This window comes from Acomys minous (genome assembly GCF_964271855.1).
Source record: "Acomys minous genome assembly, chromosome: 17".
Lineage (NCBI taxonomy): Eukaryota > Metazoa > Chordata > Mammalia > Rodentia > Muridae > Acomys > Acomys minous.
In genome coordinates this window covers 41066942-41092035 of record NC_140500.1, presented here as the reverse complement: position 1 = coordinate 41092035, position 25094 = coordinate 41066942, and the positions used below count along the sequence as shown (strand labels likewise).

Below are 25094 nucleotides of genomic sequence, written 5' to 3'. Positions count from 1 at the left end.
GAGTTTCTTTCCAGTAGCCTCTGCTATTGCTTCCAGCTTCAGCGTACAAAGAGATGGGTCGATCAAAGTGTATTTTTAAACGTGAGTCAATTGGTGCGGCATTGTTGAGGGAATCCATTCAGAAGCTGCGGGTGTATCCCCCTGCCTTTGAAGTAGGCCAGTGGGATTCAGACATGAGAATGGGACCGTGGGTAAATGACAGGTCTGCGCTTCAGTGTTGAGAAAGTGCTTCAACTAGGGGCATCAAACAGAAGAAAACAAATAGCACTTTGTGGATCCTGTTCTTCCCAAGCTGGAAACGTTCCACACTCCTCAGCGTTTCCTGAAAGGAGGCAAAAGGTCAATTGCTAACCTTCCGCTGCCCTTGGAGCCGGGAGGCTTGCTGCCATATTTATATAAACAAACTCTTGTACTGTGTACAGGCTGCTCGGAAGTGCTTGGTGATCTGAGCAAGTTCACTTGGTCAGTTTACTGACACTGTGGAATTTTTCTATCACTTTAACTTGGGAGCAAGGATATTTTTGTTGGTTGGTTGCATGTTGCTTATTTGTGTGGCTTGTTGTTACTGTGTGCCTCAGGCTATATTGGAACCCACTGTGTAGGACTCGCTGACCTTGGAGTCTCACTCCCGCTACCTCAGACTCTGGAGCATTGACGTTCCACAGGTGCCTCCAAGCCGGTTCTCCTTGCGTCTTTTTAAGGCCTCTGTCCCTCTGTGTGCCTTAAAATCCTAGTCTAACTGTGAGCTTTGAAGCCATGGGTTTTGGCGTGCGGTTTCTTCAGCTGTACCAAAGGCAGAGCAAGGCTGAGGTATGTGCAAAGCTTCTGCACGTGTCCCCGTGGGGGAGTATGCTATGCTGGGAATTATGCAAATTCTGTCAGACCCAAGCACCTGTTGCCAGTATAGGATGGATGACAACTGGGACTAAATTCTGACATTTCTCCATGATAGCTGCATTGCTGAGAAATCCATCTGCTTCCTCCTCCGAAAGAAGGAAGCAGAGCGTGTCTCACAGGATCACAGTGAAACCCAAACAAGGTAAATCTCAGCACAAAAGAACTCCCCAAATATAGACTTTTTAAAAAAAAAAAGATTTTTGTCTATTATTTCTTACGTGTGTGGATATTTCGTTTGCATGTGTATCTGTGCATCTCTTGTATGCCTGTTGCCCGCAAAGGCCAGGCAAGGGCACTGGATCCTGGGGTAACAGATGGTAGTTAGCTCTGATGTGGGGGCTAAGAATTGAAACCAGGTCCTTTGGATGGAGTTAGAGCCCTTAATCTCTGACGCATATCTCTAGTATTGACTTTTAATATTTTTAATTTCTTCCTTGGAACAGTTTCATTACTGTGTGGAACATCCATTTCCTTTTAATAAATTCTGAAACATAATTATTTACCCCAAAAGGATTTACTATAAGAATTAAAGTAAGTGAGCCCACGCCATATATATAGACAATATTTATATGGTAGCTACTCTCTGTTACTATTCTTTATTACTATTAATGTTGCTTAAAGATTGTCAAATCTGCTTGTTTCTCAAAGTGTGACTTCCATCTTATATTTGAATGGGGGAAGGAATAAACTACTATGTTTAAATAAAAGTGTTACATTTATATTGTTTGAATAATAACAACTGAAAGATATTTTAATACACAATTTTTTTAGGATATATATGAGTATTCTAGGATATATATGAGTTGAAAAAAAGAGTCATTTGGGGCAAAAAAAAAAAAGAGAGAAAGAACAAAAGAAAAGAAAGAAAAAGAAAAATTTAAAGGAACAATGGCACCAAAGGGACATGTAAAGAGTAAATTCCTGTTTTCCTCCTGTCTGTCTTTTCTTACACGCCAGGTGCTGTAGGTGTGGAAGAGCAGAACGCTCATGTTTTCTAGTGGGTTGCATATGAGCACCTAACAAATGACACACAGATGATTCGAGTGAACATATTAATCTTCGGTTAAGCTCCTCATCTTATTGCCTGGTGATGAGGCTCACACGGGCAATAAGCAGAAGCACAGCATCCTCTTACAATGAAGATCAAAACAAGCATGGGAGACCCCTCCCTGTCCTACACACTGGCATGATGAGGGGAAGGCAGAGTGACCACATACAGAGAAATCACATTTCAGCAGCCGACCTGAATGGCCGTCTGGCTTCCACATACAGGGAGTTTTAAAGATGAAGGTATTAGATAAGGGCCCTTATTCTATTGTCCCCTGAGCTTGGCGTATTATCTACAAAAATGAAATATTAAAAGGAAATGTTAACCTGACCTTATATGGAATTAACAATTTTAACTAAGGAAACATAGATGGCTTGGAAACCATAGCTCTTTGCTTCTTCTGCGAATGGGGAAGGATAACATGTTTTTCCTTTCATCACAGTGAGCCACTGTGACAGGGAAAGCAGAAGGGCACTGTCAGCACACTGTGTATAAACAGGCAAGAAGAATCTTATTGCCTTTCTCTTCTGAGCTCTTTGTCTGAAACACCACAGCACGGCTAGTCTTAGGCAGCGACAAAGAGCAGAGGGAAAGCCTGTCCAAGACGCAGACCTCAGTTACAATTCCTTTTGATTTGCTTGTTGAGATGTGCTTTTTTGAAAGCATCTTCATAGCTCAGCACTGCCTCAGCAAAACAAAGTCAACAAACAAAACAACCACAGCTCTATTCCCACAGCTTTCAGGGTAGCTGTGAAATACTGCTAAATTCATCTAAGAAGGAACTTGATGTAAATTAACTTAAACTTCCTCTACAGATACTATCATTTATTCATGACATAAATTATGCAACAGAGCTGTAAGTAGGGATAGAGTTGATAGAGTATAGTGGATGAAATATATATTCAAATGTTTATGAATATATACATGCATATCATGTATATATCCACACACATATTTATGCAATAAATATCCACTAATGTAAATGTGTACTCATTTGTGTACATGTAACACACTCCTGGAAATATATACATATGCTTTTGCATGAACATACATGCATAAACACACACAGAGAAATGCATTTACACACTGATAGAAAGGCACACATACACAGAAACACACACATCATGTATACATATATACACAGATGCACTTGCATTCACAGACACACATACATATACAGACACACAGACACACATAGAAACACATGCATACACACACACACACACAGACAGACACCCATGCACAAACACATAAATGATAGGATAAAAAAAACTTCCAAAAAACTGTTTGGAAACCAGGGTTTGAGCACTTTGTGCAAGTCACTCAATTCTGTTTCCATAACCTCCCTTGACTCTATGTTTGCTGTGCTTGGACCAATATCCATTAAAAAAAATAATTTATTCCTCGTACATCCTAATTGTTATCCCCTAACCTAGCTTTCATCTTCCCATTTTCACCCTCCCTCCCTCTTCTGCCCAATGCCCCTCCCGTAGAACTCTGATAGGTGGAGGCTCCTTCCCTCCTGTCTGAACACAGCCTATCAGGTCTCATCTGGATAGCCTGCTTCTCCTTCCTCTATGTGCCCTCAGGGCCTCCCCACCAAGGGGAAGTGATCAAATCATGAGCAACGGAGTTCACCTCAGAGAACTTCCCCACTCAACCCCGCTCAACAATCTTGGAGAATGAGTTGTCCATTGACTATATCTGAACAAGGGGTCTAGTTTCTCTACATGCACGGTCCTTGTTGGTGCATCGGTTTGTGTAGGCCCCCCTGGGTCCAGATCTACAGGCCTTGATGGTGTCTCTGTGGGGCTCCTTTTAAGGATGAAGCATATTCATCCTGGACCCTCCAGCTTCTGTTTTACTGGAAGTGCTAAGGAGACTGTATTTAGGATGAGCCAAGTTTCTCAGGTTGAACTAATTTTCAGAGTTGATTTGGAAGAATACTAGGTCATTGTTTTCCATTCAAGTCTCTGTCTTCATAAACTAGGCCATCTCTGGAACAGGCCTGTCGACTTTTTCACCTGCTTATTATGCCACCTCTCCCCTACCTCACTTATGCTAGACAAATACTCTACAGAGAGATGTCTTATTGCTACAAGAGAGATCCTCCCATTCTTTTATATCAATTGACTGCACTTAATATGAGAGCAAGTAGAAGACTGAATGGCTACTTTATGATATCTAAGAGTCAAAACTTAATTTCCGGGCTAGAGACATAGTTCATCGGTAAAACAGACACTTAACATGGATGAGGCCCTGTGTGCAATTCTCAGTATCAAAGACAGTTTGATTTCTTTAGTATTTTCTAATTTTCCCTGAGCTCTGAGTGTTAACAGAGGTTACCCAATTGGACGTATGTACCAATACAGTTCTCCTTCTTTAGATCTCTCCTGAAGATTGAATGCTTCTACTTTGCTGTTAATTGGTTTGTTTTAGAGTTGCATGTAATGTAGGGTGACCTGCAACTCTCTCAGTAGCCCATGTGGACCTTGAATGTCTGGTGTGCCTGCCTCCACATCCCAACTGCTAGAATAACACATGTGCCACCACTCTCTGTTCATTTTTAATGTTTTTTTTAATTGTTATCATTTTTGATACTAGCTAGCTTTTTTTGAAGTATTAATTATAAGAACATATTTTTATTTACCTCGTCCAATTTTTATAAGTAATCAGTTATAACAGTCGAGTTTTTCAGAAGCAAACAGGCACAGAGAAGTCAATAGTCTTTCAAGTCACAGCCATAGATTGGGCCAGACCTGAGCGGGAATTCAAATAATGGTGTTATGGATTCTATACTGTTAAGCTATGTCCTATGCTACCATGCTATGATGTATTTATTAGCAGAATAAGGATCAGTGACTAAAAGTTGCTTCTCAAATCCATAATTAATTGTGCTGTAAAATATATGTCCATACAGCAGACTTCTTGTAAAATGTGCCTGTTAGCAGCTATATAATCTTGATCAAAGTATTTACTCTTGTCTGCTTCAAGTCATACTCCAACAGGGTGTTGATAGTAGATGTTTCCTCATAAACTTGTGAGAGTTCTATGAGACAGTTACCTGAAAAACTTATTACCTTGGCTGGCATAGTGAGTTCTTATCAATAACAGCTTAGAGGAAGAAACTTAGACGGCATCCTAGAAGCCACTGACTTTGATCACTCAACTCTATATGCGTTTCAAGTTCTCCATTCTGTTTCATATATTTTATATGCTCTGAAGAGGAGTTTGTGTGTATGGTTCTGCACATGAATGTATGTGTATGTGCATGCTGATTTGTTTGTCCAATAAGCCAGAGTACACTGAAGGGAAGAATATAACAATATTTAGTAACTTCTGTGAACCCTATACCTCAAACTCAACCCTGAGCAATTCAAATTAAGGTTGTAGAATAAAAAACATTCTAAACATCAATTATAAAGAATTATTGAATGGATAAGCATACACTTCTGTGGAAAAAGAAACTATACTACAATTAAAATAATATTCTGAAGGGTCACTTATCTGAGAAGTGTTTATAGAATATTTTTGTTCATTTTGTTATGAGAGTCATGGGCGGTCGCTTACTTTCCCCTGAGATGTTCTGTTTGATCAGCCAATGGATCTCTTGTCAAAAACAACCCCCACAGCAAATGGCTCAAGTGTTACACAGAAATGCAGGAAGCTATGTCACACAAATTCCTTCAGGTCATTTTTACCCCAGGTCTTCTAAGAAGTCTGTGTAAACCAAGCCATGGAGCTGGGTCACCTGGTTGCAGGTAACAACACCATGTCAGACCCATCTTAACTTTCTCGTTGAGGAGTCACAGCTTTTTAGTAAACAGAAAACTCTGCATTGGAACCTGCTAACCATAACTTCAAACAAACAAACAAAAACAAGAAAAACCTAATAACAAAATATGAACAAGTAGCTATAAATCGTTAATAGTGTTTATTTCTGAGAAAAGCCTTATGAAGCTTCATTTTCCAAAATTTGGTGTTTTTGATAGCATGATACTTCACATACTCACAATGTATCACACACATACATACACATACATAGCTTGACACAAAGTCATATACCAATTATAATGTTATTGTTTGGAATATACATGATAATGGATACATCTTATTTGATAAAGTACAAAAGCCAGACAAAGTGGTGTTTGCTTAGCATTATATCTCAACACTTAAGAGCAAGAGTTAGGAAACACCATCCTCAGCAACAAAGAAAATTTGAAGCCTGTCTGGGCAGTGAGAACTCAACTCAAAGAGGAAAAGAATAACCTAAATAAAAATGTTGGGAAAATGTCTTGTGTATTGTGTGGATGTAACACCTGTCAATAATAAAAAAATCTGATGACCTATAGCTTAGACAGGAAATAGGAGATGGGAAATCCAGCATGCATAAATGATTCTGGGATAGTGCCAGGCATGGGACAACCAGCTGGCAAGACACATATTACCTAAGCAGAGGTAACCAGCCACGTGGCAGAATGTAGATTAAACTAAATGTTTATTTTAAATTATGATCTAGTCAGGAATAAATCCACCGGTATGGCCAAGATATTTTAAATAATATCTTGAGTCTCGTGAGTCATTATTCCAGGATTTGGGGGTCAGGAGGGAAAAACCACAAGAAAACGGCATCCAAAATAAGAAAATAACTTGATATTTTGGGAACATCTCACTATCGCATCAACTTGAAATGCCATCTTTGAGCTCTACTGAGACAAACGCCTACATCAACACATAGAACATGCTTTTCTTCAAGACTACCGGACATTCTTCCTTAGGAGCTTCCTCCATTGCAGATACTTGACCTTTTCTCCTGTGTTGCATCCTTTCCAACCACTTTTCTTCTTCTTCTTCTTCTTCTTCTTCTTCTTCTTCTTCTTCTTCTTCTTCTTCTTCTTCTTCTTCTTCTTCTTCTGTCTTATGCATTTAAGTACATTGAGCTTCTTTCCTTCTCTTTGGCCAAGGAACTCCATCTTTGTTCATTTGTCTTCCTCAAAGGGGATCCAGAGAGATGTAGATATAGGTTAGTAACAGGAGACAAATGCTATCTGTCTCATATGCATTGTCCCACTGTTTGAATTTCATACCACTATCACACTATAAGGAGCCTCAGGCCAAGAGTGAGAATGAATAGACATTTGGATTCCTAAATTCCATATTGACCTTGAATGTATCTACATGTGTATCAGATTCTTTAGAGCTGCTTTTAAAGGATGATGTATACTCAGGGAAAGAGTGTAGGCATAGGTTGTGATGAAACAAGTGACTAGGTTGCATATGTACCACTTTAATAGTGTGTGTGTGTCTGTGTCTGTGTGTGCATGTGTGTGCACATGCTTGTGTATGTACACTCATGCATGCACATACATGCACATGTGTTACTATGTTTGCAGGCAATCATGTGTTTGCAGGTCCCCCATGGACATATTTCTTCAAGCATATGTCCCAAACTTGATGTTGCGTATGTCCATGATTACTACCTATTTACTAAGGCAGAGTCTCTTGCTGGAGCAGTAACTTACCGACTCTGACACGTCTAGTTAGCCATCTTGCTACAGGGATGCCCTGACTCTGCCTCCTAACTCTGGCCATTATAGACAGCATCTGTCCAGCTTTCATGTGGGTTTTATAGTTCTACTCTCAGGTCCACATGCTTTCACAAGTGCTTTATAAGCTAGGCTGTCTCCCCAACCCTTGTTCTTCTCTCTTAATTAAGGCTCAATGTCAGAAGCACTGTAGACAAGAGAGGTGATAGTTTAGTAGAGTGAACTTGGTTTTTTTTTCTGATTCTTACCATTTATTTTTTTATTAAAATATTATAATTTATTCAGATTATATCCAAATTGTTATCCTTTTTCTTGTATCTTCCTGTTCCCACCTTCCTTCCCCCCTCTGCTCTATTTTCCTCCCCTAGAAGGGACCTCCTCCTCCACCATATGACCATAGCCTATCAGGTCTCATCCAGCTAGCCTACATCCCTTTCCTCTGTTTAAAAGAAAGAGTAAAAAGGAATACGGACACAAACACACTGAATAGCAGGAGACCTGAAGACAAGGTAAGGTCACAGATTGTCAGACTACAGCCAAACATTCAACAACAGCAGAAAGAAACAGACATCAGATTCTTGCTGGAGTCTTCTGTGTGAACATAACCTGCAGGTTTTCAATGTGATGTCAACTCTGATAACTCGGTTTCAGGTTCCAGGTCTCCAGAATTAGGAATTTATGAGTATTTATTATTTCAAGTCATCGTCATTTCTCATGGCAGCAATTGGAATTTAAAACATATTTTTAATTTCTACATCAGTAAATTCCTAGAAATGTGGACATTGCTTTGCAACCAAGTAATAATGTATAGATCTTGGGAAAGTAAGGTAGCAAGTGGCTATATTTTCTTGAAAAGACTCTTGGTGGAAATGTGGACTGTGAAAAAGATTCTTCTGAGGAATCATAAGGAAATGAGAAAAGGAGGATTCCTTTTATAGTATTGGAGAGTGTGTATGTTACCCTGAAGGCAGTGTTGCTGCACATATGAGTGCCAAGAGAAGACAGGTAAAAGTGGGGAGGCAAATAGGAACAAAGGGCTGCTTTAAAACCTTATAATGAGACTTTTTTTTCTTTTTTTGTGCTAACCAAATGTTAGTACTAAAGAAAGAAGTGAGAATGTCAGAAATACTGTGAATAAAGAGACAGGAGCAAAGGAAGACTCTATTATGATTAAAAACTAAAGAGAAAAAGAGTCTGTATTGTAGAAAGGTAGAAAGTTTGGTTGAAATTTTCTATTGTGCAAAAAGGAAAATATGTGAACTATTAACATGAATATTTATGAGTGTAATGTAAATATGGGAAGAAAGGAATAAACTGAGAAAGGAAGCTGAATAGAGCCAATCCCGAATAACTTCAGGAATTTATCTTGTATCCACATTGCAAAAAAAAAGAAAGTGAAGGCTATTTCTCATTTTTTCCTCCCTCTCTCCATTCATCCTTTCCTCCCTTCCTTTTTCTTCTTATTCATATGTATATACATATATATGTGTGTGTATTATATTATATAGATATATTAAATAAGAATATATTTATGTTTATATATGTTTATATAAACATGTTTATATAAATATATACTAATAAATTATATATGCTGTATGAATATAATAAATTATTGTATATAATATATATTATAATGGTGACTGAACCCAGGGCATCTCATAAGATAAGCAAGCATCCCATCACTCAGTTGTATCCAGAAGCGTGTTGTTTAACATTTTTAGTACAGGATCTCTTTATGTAGGCTAGCCTAGAAGTCACATTATAACTCACAAGTTGCAACTTGTGATTCTCCTACCTCAGCCTCAAAAGAGCAAGGATCCAGATGTTTATTCCACATCAAAGTGGAAAGGCTAAGATAAGAATTCACTGTAGGAAATCATGCTCTTAGAGGAACAACAGTGTGGCTGGACAGCAAATTAACTACAAATTACAGTTATGTGATGCATGAATCCACTGAATGTCTCAACAGAAACTAGGACCACAGATAAAGATATACTTGACCATCCACAAAGGATGCCTTATTATAATGCTGAGTCCTCATGGCACACACGGGAGAAAAACAGGTTCTGAGACTATTCTAGCATTTAAAAAAAAGCCATAAGAGATAAATAATGAACATAATAAAGACGTGTTGTAAAACATCTTGCATCCTACTGTCAAGAAAGAGACTGTAAATAACTACCAACTTTCTAAACATATTGTTTAAAGCTAAAACTAAAATAAATAAAAAAGAACTCTAAGGCCAGACCCAGAGATCATAGCTTAAAACAACACAGGATTGTATTCAATTCCTGAAACCTAAACAGAATTTCTCCCACTGTATTTTGAAGTCTTGGAAGCACTAAACATATTCTTTCTTTCATCTTTTCCCTTCTTTTAAATGGGATTGCCTGTAACTGTTAACTACACCTGCTTACCATTGTATTTTGTTGGCATATTACTATCGTCTAGAAGGCATGTGTGCCAGATGGAATCTTCTACAGTCTTTAGAGCAGTGGTTCTCAATCTTTGTGATGATGTGTCTCTTTAAAACTGTTACTTATATTATGGAAACCCCTCCATCCATAAAATTATTTTGCTGTATACTTCATTGTAATTTTTCTATTTTTATTAATAATAATGTAAATATATGATATGCAGGATATTTAATATGTGACCTAAAGGGATTGCAATCCACAGGATGAGAACCACTGGCTTCAGAGAGAACACAACCTTGTCAATTCCTTAATATTCTATTTCCATCCTCCAAACTTGTAAAAAAAAAAGGTTGTTGTTTAAAGTTTCCAAGTTTGCATTTACTTTTAGAGAAATTTTGAAAGCTTTGGAGAATGCAATACACCCAGTTTAAGAATTAGCTCTTACCAATAGTGTCCTTATGGGTTAAACCATGCACCATACCCCATGCTTCATACAATCATGGTCCCATAAGACTTAAGATGGCTGAGAAATTCTCATTGCCTATTGATAAGGCTCTTATCACTCTGTAGAATAACGTGTTACTTTCGTGTTTATAGTGATGTTGGTATAAACAGACCAACTGTGTTGATGGTCCATAAAATTTAGGATATACAATCAGGTACAATACATAGTGCTTGACAATGATGACTAGGGAACATTCTACTTGCTCATGTATTTATTGGACTATAATTTATTAGTACTTTAACATAAACACTTTGCTTATACTTATTAAATAGAAACCATCAACTGTAAGCTAGGCTGACACATGTCTTTCAGGAGGTATCCAGAAGAAAGCATTGTGATCAAAAAAAGGTGGCAGCCCTTTGACTGCCATTGCAATTGAAGAAATTTCAAGAGAGACAAGATGTGGAAGAGGAAGACAGACAGTGACATAAATGATGTTGTAAGCCAAGACTAATACTAATGTCTTGTTTGAGTCTTCATCTTTAATGAAAATTGTCTTGGAAAGAGAAAAGAAATTAAAAACAGAAATAATGGGTTTTACTTACAGTCCAGGTAAGACATGACTTTGTTGCCTAGGTGTGTGTGTGAATCTACACTATATATATAGTGTATATATATAAATGAGATTTGCTAATGTCACCTCTCTCAGGACATACCCCTGCCAGTAAACATGAAATTACTACTGTGATTCCTTTATGAAGATATTGTGTGTGCTATGTTCTCAGTAATGAAAAAAATATCCCCAAAATGGTATAAATCAGTGTCACCGACAAAATAGCCTCAAAGCCCACATTTCTGAAAGGCCATATACCTCTCCTTCTCTCTTTCCCAAACACTCATCTCAAGTAAACATTGCTTCCGAAACAATTTTAAGAATGAGACTTGATTCAGAGTTGATCATCCACACAGCCAGATGATGGTCCATACATACCAAAACACAAGAGTTCCCTGAAGCTATACTGTGAATTTGTTAGATCAAAAGCAACTTGTGCCCTCCACATAGAGAAATGAGATTGCACAGCCTGGAAAACATATCTCAGGTTATTGTTGTCATGGAGAAGTCTTTATTTTACTTGGTTATGCTCTGTTCAGGATCACTGCAACCTCAGGTCTGGTGGCAGAATGTTGACCAAAACTTCTTTCCACCAGCAGGGAGGAGAAATCCTTGTAAAAGTCCACAAGGAATATTTTTTCTTCCTTTTTAATCATCTCAAACACTGCTGAATACCTAATCTCTCTCAGGAGCAGTTTCTTTGTTCTCAGGGTTTGAAGTGAAGGGGAGGGGAAGATCAGTCTGTGTTCAGCAGAATCAAAAGCTGTTTTGCAAGATAACCAGGAGAGCAAAGCCTTCTTCCCACACCTGGTAAAATGCTCTATCTGGGGACTCTTCCACCCCAGGCATGACGCTACATCTGGACTCTGAAAATGCCTAAATGATAACACATAACCCCAAAGGAGTTGACTTATAAAGCCTTAACTGGGTAGCCTAAATATTTCATTTGAATGGTAACTAATCCAGGGCTTGAAAAACAGCAATCTGAACTATAAGGGTGTGAGTGGAAAAATCAAGGTACGAACAGTCCCATGGAAGCAATTAGCATACTAAGATGTGGAGATTAAATGGCCTAGTAAAGAAAACTTGACTCCTGGTAAACTCTGGTATGTCTCCTTTTAAACACTGCTGCTGAATTTCTTGTTTCTGTTTAACCTTCATAGATAATATATAATTATGGAAGCTACAGGCTTTTAAAGAGGAGGAGTCCTGTTTTGATTATCATAAAGAATTATGGCTGATTTCCACATAACAAAAGATGAATTAATATGAGAAAAGCATAAGACGCTGGGTGTGGTGGTTCATAGCTGCAATCCCAGGTACTTAGGAGGTAAAGCTAGCACGCATAAGATCCTGAGTCATTCCCCAGTATGAAAGAAAAAGACAGACTAGGATGAAGAAGGGGAGGAGGAGAAATAAAAGGGAAAGGAGGGGGAGAAAAGCATAAGAAATTTGTTCATTACATTTTGTGGCATAGATATCTTTTGGTTGAAAGATCAAAGATCCAGGATAAGTTATCTATGTGTATTGATGAGGCAAAGATAGTTGCCTATAAAGATGATCAAATACTAATTGTCTGCATGTGGGTGGGTGGCAGGAAGGCCTGGCTGATCAGAGTCTCCTTTTTCCTTTCTATGTAGTATTCATTTTCCGTTGGAGGGAGGGCCCTTTCTAAAATGGAGGTCTTATGTCTCACAATCAAATAAGGTAGGCCAGAGATTGTCTTTGTGGCTTCCTAACACACACAAACATACACACACACACACACACACACACACACACACACACACACACATACACACACACACACACACACACACACACACACACACACACAAAATCTACAGTAACATTTTTATTGCTAGCTTTGAGGGAACAAGAATTTGATATTCTAATATCTGTTTGATGGAAGAGCAATTCTAGCTTCTGCGGCCTGCCTCTGGGGAGGATGAGTGAGAAGTGGGAAGGCAACAAGAGGGAAGAGGGAAACTGTTCTATTTATGAGCCCAAGCTTATTCTACCAACTTTTTGCGTGGATTAATATTTTATGTTTACACTTAACATCCACAGAAGATGAAGTCAGGTGGAGATAGAAATTAAGACGGATTAAAAGATTTCAAAGCACATCTTCCATAGCTGTTGAGATAGGAATTCAGTCCTGTAATCTTTTTGCACTTTGAGTAAACTCTCACCAAAACCTGAAAACTTTCTTTTGGAATGTCATCGCTATCATAATGAGATTTGATATCAACAGTCATTCCAGATGAAAGTTTGGTAGAATTATAAAGCAATTAAGTTAAACAGGATTATATCCAGTATTTTCAGAGTGATTGTCTCAGCATGTAGTATACATAGTCACCTCCTTCAGCTCTATAAGACGATTTAGCTTTTCTAGGCTCCACAGGTTTGAAGAAAACGTAATCATATGCATTGCAGGTGTTCTTTCAACTTACCATGCATCTGCAATGTGCTTCATTCTGTGTGGGGACACAGTGAAAGCTGTGCAAGTAATAAATGAATCAGTATATGTGGCAGGAGGGCAGAACACAGGGAGAGAGAAGCAGCTAGATGAATGTATTTTTAAAAAACTAGTTGGGAGAAAGAGTGTAAATTCCTTCCCATTGGGGCTACAGATAAGAGACAGAACATGTACAAGAAAATAGTGCTGTCAACAAATGTGGAAGAAGGCAGGTGCTATGCAAATGAGTTATACAAGTCTTGGTGTCCAGGGCTTTCAAGCCTCAGGCTTTTCCCAGCTCTCTAGCCAATTTCTACTCTCTTGGGGGGCCTTTCCCTGTCTTAACAAATAGTCTCCATTTCTTTGTCTAACTTTTTGTTGCAAGACTCAAGAAACTGGAACTGAAATCTATACTTTCTCAAGAGGGAAGTGGAAGACAGAGCCTTCCTCCATGCTGACTCCATATTCTCTTGCCCTGGGGCATGCTCACTGGTAGCACACACATACACAAAAGTAGAGTTAAAATAAAATAAAATGCATGATAATGAGAAAAAGAGAAATGGTAAAAATGGCAGGTGGTAAAATATAACAAACAGAAAAGTCTTTACAGACAAGTGTTGTGTGGGGAGTTTGAAAAAAATAGCTATGAAAAGGAGCAGGAGAATTTTATAATGTTAATTTCAACTTTGAATGAATTCTTATCTTCTCTGAGAGACTTAAGTTTGCAGATATGCTGAAACTTGCACTCATCCTGGCTCCCTATGTAGGGTTATTTGAACAGGATACAATTCAAAACCTGTAACACGTGGATGCTAGTTTGCACTCAGTCACAATTTTGTGGCATTTTTCTATTTATGAGCCTTATATAGACACGTAAAATATGATAATCATCAAGGCTGGTATGATCCATAGTATGCAAAGAATTTAAGTTCCAATAAAATATCAATGGAAACTGAACACAGTGACACATTCCTGTAATTCCGGCTAATTTGTAGTCTAAGGCAGACAACTAGGCATGGCTGACTGACCTGTAACGCAATACTGGGTGAATGGCAGATATAGGAAGATCTTGGGCACTTTTTATTTAGTCAGTCTAGATGAAGTAATGGTAAGCTCCAGGTTCAATGAGAGAAACTGCCACACACAAAAAATAATTTGTGTTAAAGGGGTGGGGTTGTGGCCTAGCAGATGGTTCACCAGTAGTCGAGAGCACTTGTTATTTCTGCAGAGAGCCAGGATTTGGATTTGGCATCTGTATCAAGCAGCTCACAACTACCAGCAACTCTAATTCCAGAGGGGGTGGGGACAACAATGACATACAATTATAACAACGAAGAATGGTATATGTGAGGGGGTGTCCTACTCTTTACATATGCCCATTCCTCAAACAAATCCTGTTAATCACGTGAGAGCAATATTATCCTGACTGGTAGAGAAACAAATACAAAGAAACTTTGTCATTTTCAAAAGAAACACATATAATCAATACTAGATATGAAACTTTGGCATGAGTCTCAAAGACAATATTGTATGTAGAGGTTATTCGCTAACTATCTAGGAAATAGGAAAGAACTGAGGAGCCCCTCGGGAGATGCCGCCAGCCATAGGCTGGAGAAGAAATACTGATGATGGCCATGAAAGTAGTTCAGAGTCTGTCAGAAAGATATAAAGCAAAGTAATATAAGGCAGGGTGGTAGTTTCCAATTTCAAAGAACATAAATTGACAACGTCAGGTAAGAGGGACAACTTTAGGACAATGTCCTGTCACGAATCTGTTATTTGTAGTAATACTGATGGCACCCTCTAAAACTCAGTGCTCTATATAGTGTATGAATTTGGAATGCAATATACACTGAGTCGTTATTGTCATGTTAATTAATGAAAAAAAATTTAAATGGTGAATCTTATAGTTAAATAGTTGAAAGAAGAAATGTAAAGCCACTTGAGTTGCAAATATTGAACAATTGCTCCAGCATACGACTCCATCCAATTTGAGCTTTCAAACACGACTCGGGACTAAATTCCTTATAGAACATATGAATATTACTCTGTAGAGTTGCTCAGTGAAGCATCCCTGAAACTGTTACTATGGCAGCAATGTCGTCTAAATGTCAGCATGGAAGAATAGACTCATCACAGATTTGTGTTTAGAAATGCCTGTGTCCTTGCACACATCATTCAGGGATCATGGTCTCAATGAGTATAAATTGAGAGCAATGTATTGTGAGAATTTTATTATGATTACTGGGAATACTAATTCACATTTATATTTGAAAACATCTTTTTAAAACCACAATTACATTTCATGTTAATAAAGCACATGATGGCACATGATAAAGTGTTAATATTATTTATATTGTTACTCTTTTTATACTTTATTTATTCACTTTCCATATTAGAGGTAGTCTCATTACTCCTCACGTCCCCGTCCCATCCTCCTGCCCTATTCCTCAAAAAGGGAAGCCCCCCTAATCACCCACCCCAACTCATCAAGTCACATTTGGTTGTCATTGGTGTTGGTTAATGTTTCAGTTCAGGACCCCTCGGGGAGGCTCAGGATACAGCCTGCTGCTCACTTCCAGTAGCTGTATTTTAGGTGCACTTGAATGTTCCTGGGGTCCAGCAGGCCTTCTTAGAAGTGAAAAGGTTCCTGGCAATGGAACCCATGGGACAAAACATAGCTCACCTTTGCTGGCTGTGCCCCAGGTGGATCACACAGGTAGGGAATCTTTTATTATTTGTACAGTATTCTGCCACATGTGTGTCTGCATTCCAGAAGCGGGCACCAGATCTCATTATAGATGGTTGTGAGCCAACATGTGGTTGCTATGAATTGAATTTAGGACTTTTGGAATAAAAGAAAGTGCTCTTAACCTGTGAGTCATCTCTCCTATGCCCAGGTAGCGAATCATGTCTTGCAGTTTTAATTATCCCCATACCAAGATACTATGTGGCAAGGTAGGTTCAGTCAAAGAAAAGTAAGAAGTTCACTTTGATACATATATTAGCCTATTTAAATTACTTGGTGTGTTTTACTAGAGTTTTTAAAGTAGCCTTGGTGTTACAGTTATTTATACAATTGTTATAAAATTTGCATCAATGCTGTTGTGCCAGAAATTCAATTACATACATGCTTGAAAATTTAATAAGCAATAACTCTTGGCTCTTTAAAGAACAAAAGCCACATTTTAATGAGTGAATAAGGATTTCCATGTCTTGAATAACTAATTTTCACCAACAGAATTAAAAAGATGAAAGATAGAATATCAGGCATAGAAGATATGATAGAAGAAATTAATATACTAGTCAAAGAAAATAGTAAATATAAAACATTCCTGACACAAAACATCCAGGAAATTTGGGATACTATGAAAAGACCTAACCTACGAATAATAGAAATAGAAGAAAATGAAGAGTCTCAGCACCAACGACCAGAAAATATTTTCAAAAATATCATATAGGAAAATTTCCCTGACCTAAAGGAAAAGATGCCTATAAACATACAAGAAGCATACAGAATACCAACTTATATTGGACCATAAAAGAAAATCTTCCTATCACATAATACTCAAAACAATAAACCCACATAACTAAGAGAGAATATTAAATGCTGCAAGGGGAAAAGGCAAAGTAACTTACAAAGGCAGACCTATCAGAATTACACCTGACTTCTCAACAGAGACTTTAAAAGCTGGAAGTGCCTGGACAGATGTCTTGCATCCTCTAAGAGACTACAGATGCCAACCTAGACTACTATGTTGAACAAAACTCTCAATCACCATCAATGGAGAAAACAAGATGCTACAAGACAAAATCAAATTCAAACAATATCCACCCCAAAACCCAGCCCTATAGAAAATACAAGAATGAAAACTCCAATCCAAGGAGGCTAAGTAAATCAAAGAAAACACAGGAAATAAAAATGACACACCAGCAAAAACAAAAGAATGGATGCACACACAAACACACCTACTAACATCACCAACATCAAAATGATAGGAATTAACAATCATTGGTTATTAGTATCTCTCAACATTAATGGACCCAATTCACCAATGAAAAGACACATACTAACAGAATCGATGGGAAAACAGGATCCATAATTCTGCTGCATACAATAAACATACCTCAGCGACAAGGATATTACCTCAGAGTAAAGGGTTGGAAAAAGAAACAAGCTGGATGAGGCATCCTAATAGCTAATAAATTAGACTTTCCACCAAAATTATTCAAAAGAGATGGAGGACACTTCATACTCGTCAAAGGAAAAATCGTCTAGATGAAATCTCAATTCTGAACATCTGTGCCTCAAATGCAAGGGCACTCATGTTTATCAAAGAAACATTACTAAAGCTTAAATCACATATCTAAGCCCACACATTAATAGTTGGAGATTTTAACACCCCTTTCTAACTAATGGGCAGTTCATTGGGTCAAAACTAAAAGAGGAATAATGAAACTAACTGATATTACATATCAAATGGACCTAATAGATACCTACAGAATATTCCATCCAAACACAAAAAACATTCCTTCTTCTCAGCACCTCATAGAACCTTCTTGAAAATTGACCACATAATATGCCACAAAGCAGGCCTTAAAAGACACAATTAAATTGAAATAGGACCTTGGGCTTGGGGCAGGTGCTGAGACTTGCTTCTGAACTCTGTGTGGAACCCTGAAAGTGGTATGGAAGAGGAGGGGGATGAAAGGAGTCAAAGGGTTCAGGAGCTCCACAAGGAGACCATCAAAGCTGGCAGATCTGGACCCAGGGACCTACACAAACTGTTGCACCAACCAAGGACAATGCGTGAAATAAACCTAGACCCCCTTTTCACATATAGCCAATGAACAGCTTATTTTCCAAGGTGATGGGGAGAGCAGGGACTGCCTCTGACATGAAGTCTGATGCCCCCAATTTGATCATTTCCCCTTGGTGGGGAAGCCGTATGGGCACACAGAGGAAGGGGAAACAGGCTATCCAGATGAGACCTGATAGCTTGTGGTCATATGGTGGGGAAAAGAGGTCTAGTGGAGGAGAATAGGGAGAAAGATGGAGGGAGGGTGGGAATGGGAAGATAAGGGAGAGGGGATAATGTAATGTGAATAAATAAAATTTTGAAAAGAAAGAAAATAGAAGAATTCCTGGACCAGGTAGTTTTAGTGAAGAATTCTATCAGACTTTCGAAGAAGAGTTAATACCAATACTCCTCAAACTATTTCACAAAATAGAAACAGAAGAGACATTGCCAAACTGATTCTATGAGGCCACATTCACCATAACACCTGAGATACACAAAGACTCAACAAAGACAGAGAATTTCAGACCAATTTCTCTTATGAATGTCAATTCAAAAATACTTGCACACTTAATCCAAGAAAAAAAAATCAAAAGCATCATTCACCATTAAATGAGTTCATACCAAGGATGCAGGGATGGTTCAACATAAGAAAATCCATGAATGTAATCTATCATATAAACAAACTGAAAGAGAAAAAAACTACATGATCATCTCATTAGATGCCCAAAAATCCTTTAACAAAATTCAACATCCATTCATGTTAAAAGTCTTGAAGAGTTCAGGGATCAAAGGCTCATATCTAACTCAATAAAGGCAATATACAGAAAGCCAATAGGCAATATCAAACTAAATGGAAAGAAACAAACCAATTTCATTAAAATCACAGACAAAGCTGTCCACTCTCTCCATATCTATTCAGGATACTTTATACTTTATACAGTACTTTAAGTTCTAGCCAAAACAATAAGACAGCTAAAGGAGATTAAGGAGATACAAGGGACATCTGGGGCCACTTCATCTTCTCAAAATGTTCAGAATGTGGTAACTGTGGTCAACAAACTGCAGTGCCCACCAGAGTTTCTCACTCTTTTAAAATTTGATAGCCGTTTGACAACTCTACTCCTTTGCTTCCTCCATACAAGGATGTCAATAAAGGCCACTTTCATATGCACAGTTTCAAGCATTATTGAATTTGAAATGGTTCAGCTTAACACTTGTCAAAATAAAACATACTTTTCATGTAACAACATATGATGGTGAGAGTTACATATTACCCATTCTTATTATACAATTGTGAGACAGCTAAGTTAACTTGTTTCTTTGTATATTTGCTTTTTTTTTTGAGACACAGACTCCTTTCATAGCCCAGGCTGGCCTTGACCTTACTATGTACTCTGTCATCCATATAAGGATGTCGTTAAAGCACACTTTCATGTGTCTAATTTCAAGCATTATTTAATTTGAAATGGTCCAGCTTGACATTAGTCAAAATAAAACATTTTCATGTAATCACATACAATGTTCACTATTCCATGTTACACACTAGTCCTATATGAACATAAGAGGGCTAATTTAACCTGTTTGTTTGTTTATTTTTGGTTTTTCAAGATAGGGTTTCTCTGTGTAGCCTTGGCTGTCCTGGACTCACTTTGTAGACCAGGCTGGCCTAGAACTCACAGTGATTCACCTGCCTCTGCCTCCTGATGCTGGGATTAAAGGCATGAGCCACCATGTCCAGGTGTTTACTATTTTTGAGACAGAGACTCACTTCATAGGCCAAGTGTGCCTGAGACTCACTATATAGCCCAGGCTTGCTTCCTGCTCACAGAAATTCTAACTCAGCCTCCCAAATTCAAGGATTATAATTGTTAGCCAACTGAGACAGCTGGTTTAAATCCATTGCTTATGCATGAGGTAGAGAGAAGGTTTATTAAAATCAGGAGATTGACGTGATTGAATCAATTTGCATTTAGGGACTGACAGTCAATAAATTAAATCTCCTTTTTCTTCTTTTCCACTGTGCTTTTTTATAGCCTTTGATCAATAATCTAGGGGCAGATTTCTATTAGCAGAGCCTACGCTGACTGACATGGGTGTCCATGAAACTCTTCTGACTCAGCAAGCTCAGAGTTTACTTAAAAGTAACTGGACACAAATACCTTCTTACTTGACAGATACAATTAAATCCTATAGTATATTATGACCGTGAAAGTTACACACCATGTGGGAATGAGCTCGGTCTGTCTTTTATGGATGTGGGTCCGTAGATAAATCTATGCTCTCCAATTTTTGATCTCATTAGCAACATAATGAGAAGTAATAATACTAGCTCATAATTTTGTTATGATAAATATAATAACAAATTTCCTGCAAAGCACAAACCCTAAGTGTGTAGATGCAGTTACGTGAGGTTCAATTCCAGCATCTTCCCTCGAAGCATCCTGCAGTGTCAGGCATACAGGAACACTTTAGTGACTTGTTTCCATTATGGTTTTGCTTTTTTAAGTTGTTTAATGATGTTGAAATTCTTAGCAATTTCATTTAGAAATTCTCTAACCCAGGGGTGGTGACTCATACTTATAATTCCAGCATTTGCATGGCAGGGGCAGGAGGATTGCTATGAGTTTGAAGCTAGTTCTAGGCCAGTCTTGATTACTACTATGAAAACCTCTTTCAAAACCTGTCTCAGAAGAAGAAGCAACATTTTTGGGGAAAAATGTTTTAAAATTAGTTTTTAAATGTCAGTTTATAAATGTTTATGTTTACAAATATGTAGGATAAATAAAGCAATGGTTTCATTTTCATTTTTTTTTCTAGGTTAGAAACTTCAAGAAATCACCACCACCACAAATGGAAATCAAGATAGAAATGATTGAAGCATTTTAAGAAGCATTTTAATATAGGAAAGCAGTTTGGGAAAATTCTTGTAAAGCCACAAGCAGAAAACAAGATAAGAATGAAGCCTGTGTAAACCACAGATCCCACAATTCAAAAAGGAGAGGAATGTGTTGCCAGGAGCAAGAAGCAGAGGCCTACACTGTCACTGACTCGATTCATACTGGCCTCTTTGGGGATCGCAAAATGTCTCTTATTTCCTCGGCAGAGACATGAATATCGTGAGACAACCGTGCATTGAAACCATGACACCGCCTCTTCACATAAATAAAGAGAATCCGCTGAGGGTAAGTTAGAAAACAGCCAGCCTACTTGAACTGTGAGGTTCCGGTGGCAACTAAGATTTAACAAAGAAGAGCCGGCATTGGCGCCGCTAGTCAATTCCCATCATCCAAGGCGGAGTGCTGAGGAGGAGAGCTGGCATTCCCTGTGATTCTGAGAGTGAAGAGAATCAATAATACCACCAGCATAGCAAACGCTAAATGAACACTTAATGAATTGAGAACAGACCAGAGAGCCGGCAGTAATGACAGAGTCCAGAAGTGCTTGGAGGAGGGATCTGTGCGGTTGACCAACACAGCACAACGCGGAGTTATGTCTATTCAGTGCAATCCATATTTGACTCATTTTTTAAATTCCAATGTTTTTTTCTTTTCTTTTCATACTGAAAAAGAGGAAAATTTTGAAAAGAAAAATTTGATTTAGACAGTAGTCTGTGATTAACTCTTGACTCGGCCACGGTCTGGCCTTTGACCCGAAGGGAGTTAATTAAGCCTCAGAGACTGGGCTGGTGAAGTGGCTTGTGGTGCAAGCCTGACAGCATATGTTTCGTCCCTGGATTTTAGATTTTATGGTAGCAGAGAACTGACTGCTGAAAATTATCCTTTTATGTGTGCACCATAGATAACATGAGCCCAGGAGACCACCGGAAAGCACACACACACACACACACACACACACATACACACACACACACAGAGAGAGAGAGAGAGAGAGAGAGAGAGAGAGAGAGGGAGGGAGAGCGCTTTCATTTCTTGGCATTTGTATTAGGCTTGGTGTGATCACAAATATCAGCTTAACACAATGCCTGGCATATAACAACTATTAAAATTGGTAGCGTTTAGGCTAGAGAAATGGCTCAACAGTTAAGAGCATTCACTTCTCTTGCAGAAGACCCTGACTGGGTCCTCAGTACCAACATCACATCATCAACTACGTATAATTCCAGCTTCAGAAAATCTGACACCGTCTTGTGGGCTCTGGGGGCCCCTGCAGTCACACGGTGCACACAAACCCATGTTCAGGGTGCTGTGTGTGCAAGCCTTCCTGCCCCCCCCATAAGAAAAATAAAATTTTTTTAAAATAAAGCTGGTAGATCTCATAATGGAATGTCATGGTCTATAATTGCTTGTGTCTTTTCTTTTTTTCAATGTATGTATATCAAGATATCAACATTTTGTTTATTGTTTTAACCTGTTATACCCTTCTTTTTTCCATGTTAATTATAAGCGGCAGTTCAAATATCAACCAAATCTCTTCATAAGTATCACATTGGAGATAGGTATGGTACATGTATCTGTGATTCTAGCATTTGGGAAGCTAAGGCAGAAGGATTGCCACCAGTTTGTGAACATGACAACGTTCATTGTGAGGGCCAAATTCTAGGATTTAAGAGTTGGTCTCTAAAAGCCCAATTAAGCAAATAAAGCTCATTTAATAGTTACATAATATCCAGACATGAGTATTTTCCAACCTTCTTCAATTTTCTTTTACTGGTGAAAATGTAGAATTTTCTCCTCTTTCCCACGAAATGTGAAGATGAAGATTTCCCTCTGCAGTCTTGAACAGGAGTCTGCAAACACCAAGAACACGGTCCCCGCTCCTACTCTGCCGTATTGATCTCGATCTTCTCTACTCTTGCCACCTCAGCCTGCCACGTGTGCTTCCCAGGGACCTAGGGGACTCAGTACTCCTTTGTAATGTCATTTGGCTTTACTTGACTTCAATTTTTGTCCTTTGAAACTGATCTCTATGCTACTCCCAAACTAATATTATTTTGCTTTGTGTATTGAAATTTTCTACAAAGTATGATTGAAAACATTTGTTATGCCGTGTGCGGTGGTGCACGCCTTAAATCCCAGCACTCAGGGGGAAGAGGCAGGTGGATCGCTGTGAGTCCAGGGCCAGCTTGGTCAACAAAGCGAGTCAAGGACAGCCAAGAATAACACAGAGAAACCCTGTCTCCAAAAACCAACCAACCAACCAAACAAACAAAAACAAAAATGAAAAAAAACATTCATCAGCCTTCACATCAGCAATTCCACTCAATGTAGTCCCCAACTCATAGAACTTGATATCAACACCTTGGACAGATATACTCTGGGTGTCATTCCCTCAGGGCTTTACCCTTCAGTGTTGACGCCCACGTGTCCATGGAAACTCCAAGACTGACACTCACCCGAGGGTCCGACGCTTGTACGGACAGCCATTTGAAGCCTGTCTGGGTTTTCTGACCCTCCCTGAAGCCCATCTCCTCCCTCACTGGTCTTAGTGCTTTTCACTGTGCCAGTCTTTTTCCTATCTCAGGCACCTTTCGCAGTCTTAACTCCATTTAGCTTGCCATTCTGCTCATTGCTTTGTGTGACTACATATTCTTTCTTGGGGAGAGTTTAAGACATCACATCCCTAGAGAACCCTTTGTACCTATAGCTTTTAAAGTAGATCTCTCTCTCCTATTTCAGCCCCTCATTGGCTCAGTCATTTCTTAGTCATGATCACATTCCACACTCAGGGATTCGTAACTTCTTAGGTGGTATTGTTGTCTCTTCAGCTGGATGGTAAGAGAGACGAAGGCAGGAGCACAACTGTCTTGCTCATCATATCACTGACCGCTTTTATATTATGCACATCCTACAGTATTTTTACCTGATATAGGGTCTTGCTATATAGCCCAATCTAAGTCTAAAACTTGCTTTCCTTTTGCTTCAGCTTACCAAGTGCTGGAATTGAAGGTGTGAGGCACCCACTCGAGCAAACACACACACACACACACACACACACACACACACACACACACACACACACACACACCATCACCACCAAGCCAGGAAGAATGAAGCACAATCTGGAACTGGTGTGGTCCGCAGGATTCCCGTGCAGCTGGGGAGCTGGGGTAGGGAGGGAAAAAGGCCTTCTCTGGGGAGGATTACAGCTCTTTGGTGGGGAGATTATAGCCCTTTGCCAAGAGGGAGCAGAAGGGGAACAGCACAAGTGCCGGCAAGGCCACCAGGTGGGCAGGTCCGAAGGTCCAAAAGGCCCTCTCCAGTCCTTCAAGTGTTACAGCTCAAGTGAATCAATGGTTCTTAAATGGCCTACCCTGGATCAGCCTGTGTGCGTTTATTAGTGAAGCACCTCAAGTCCCTCCTTTCCAAGATGAACAAACACTATATAAACCTTGGGGAGTTGGGAGGGGTTTGGGGGTAAATACAATCCACTGGTGGTGGCTGGCATGCTGGTGATGATCTGTTTACATCCAGGTGCAGCCTATGTTACTATCTGGAGAGCTGAAGGCTGCCAGGTTCCATGCACCAGGACATGCAGGCTCAGAAGTGGGAGGGAGGGTTCTTACTCCTACCAATGTCAAGTCTGAGATTTTCTGGGGTTTGAACATGTTCCACCTCACCAGTTCCGTGCCTCTTCCCCGGGTGGCACGATCCACATGCCTTGCATATGTTTATGTAAATATATAGTGCATTATACGTAATCAATTTATAACTATGTCACATAAATATTACATAATATAATATTATAAAGTAAGTAAAAATAGTAATAGGCTAGGTTTCTTCAGAAAAGCTGCAAGCGAGTAAACAAAATAAAAACTAAGCAGACAAAGATCCCCAGCAAAGCCTTGATCAAACTTGAGTGATAAACCGAGAGGTGCCGTTTAATATTCATGAAATGTTAGTTTTCTCAC

General features: G+C 38.9%; 1 long non-coding RNA gene across 1 annotated transcript; it reads left to right on the top strand.

The window, feature by feature from the left end:
• The first annotated feature begins 602 nt into the window (after positions 1 to 602).
• On the top strand, positions 603 to 22468 carry LOC311588348. The gene is made up of 3 exons (XR_014776170.1): positions 603 to 810; positions 953 to 1039; positions 21044 to 22468. It is a non-coding gene; the product is annotated as an uncharacterized lncRNA (long non-coding RNA).
• Positions 22469 to 25094: the final 2626 nt, after the last annotated feature.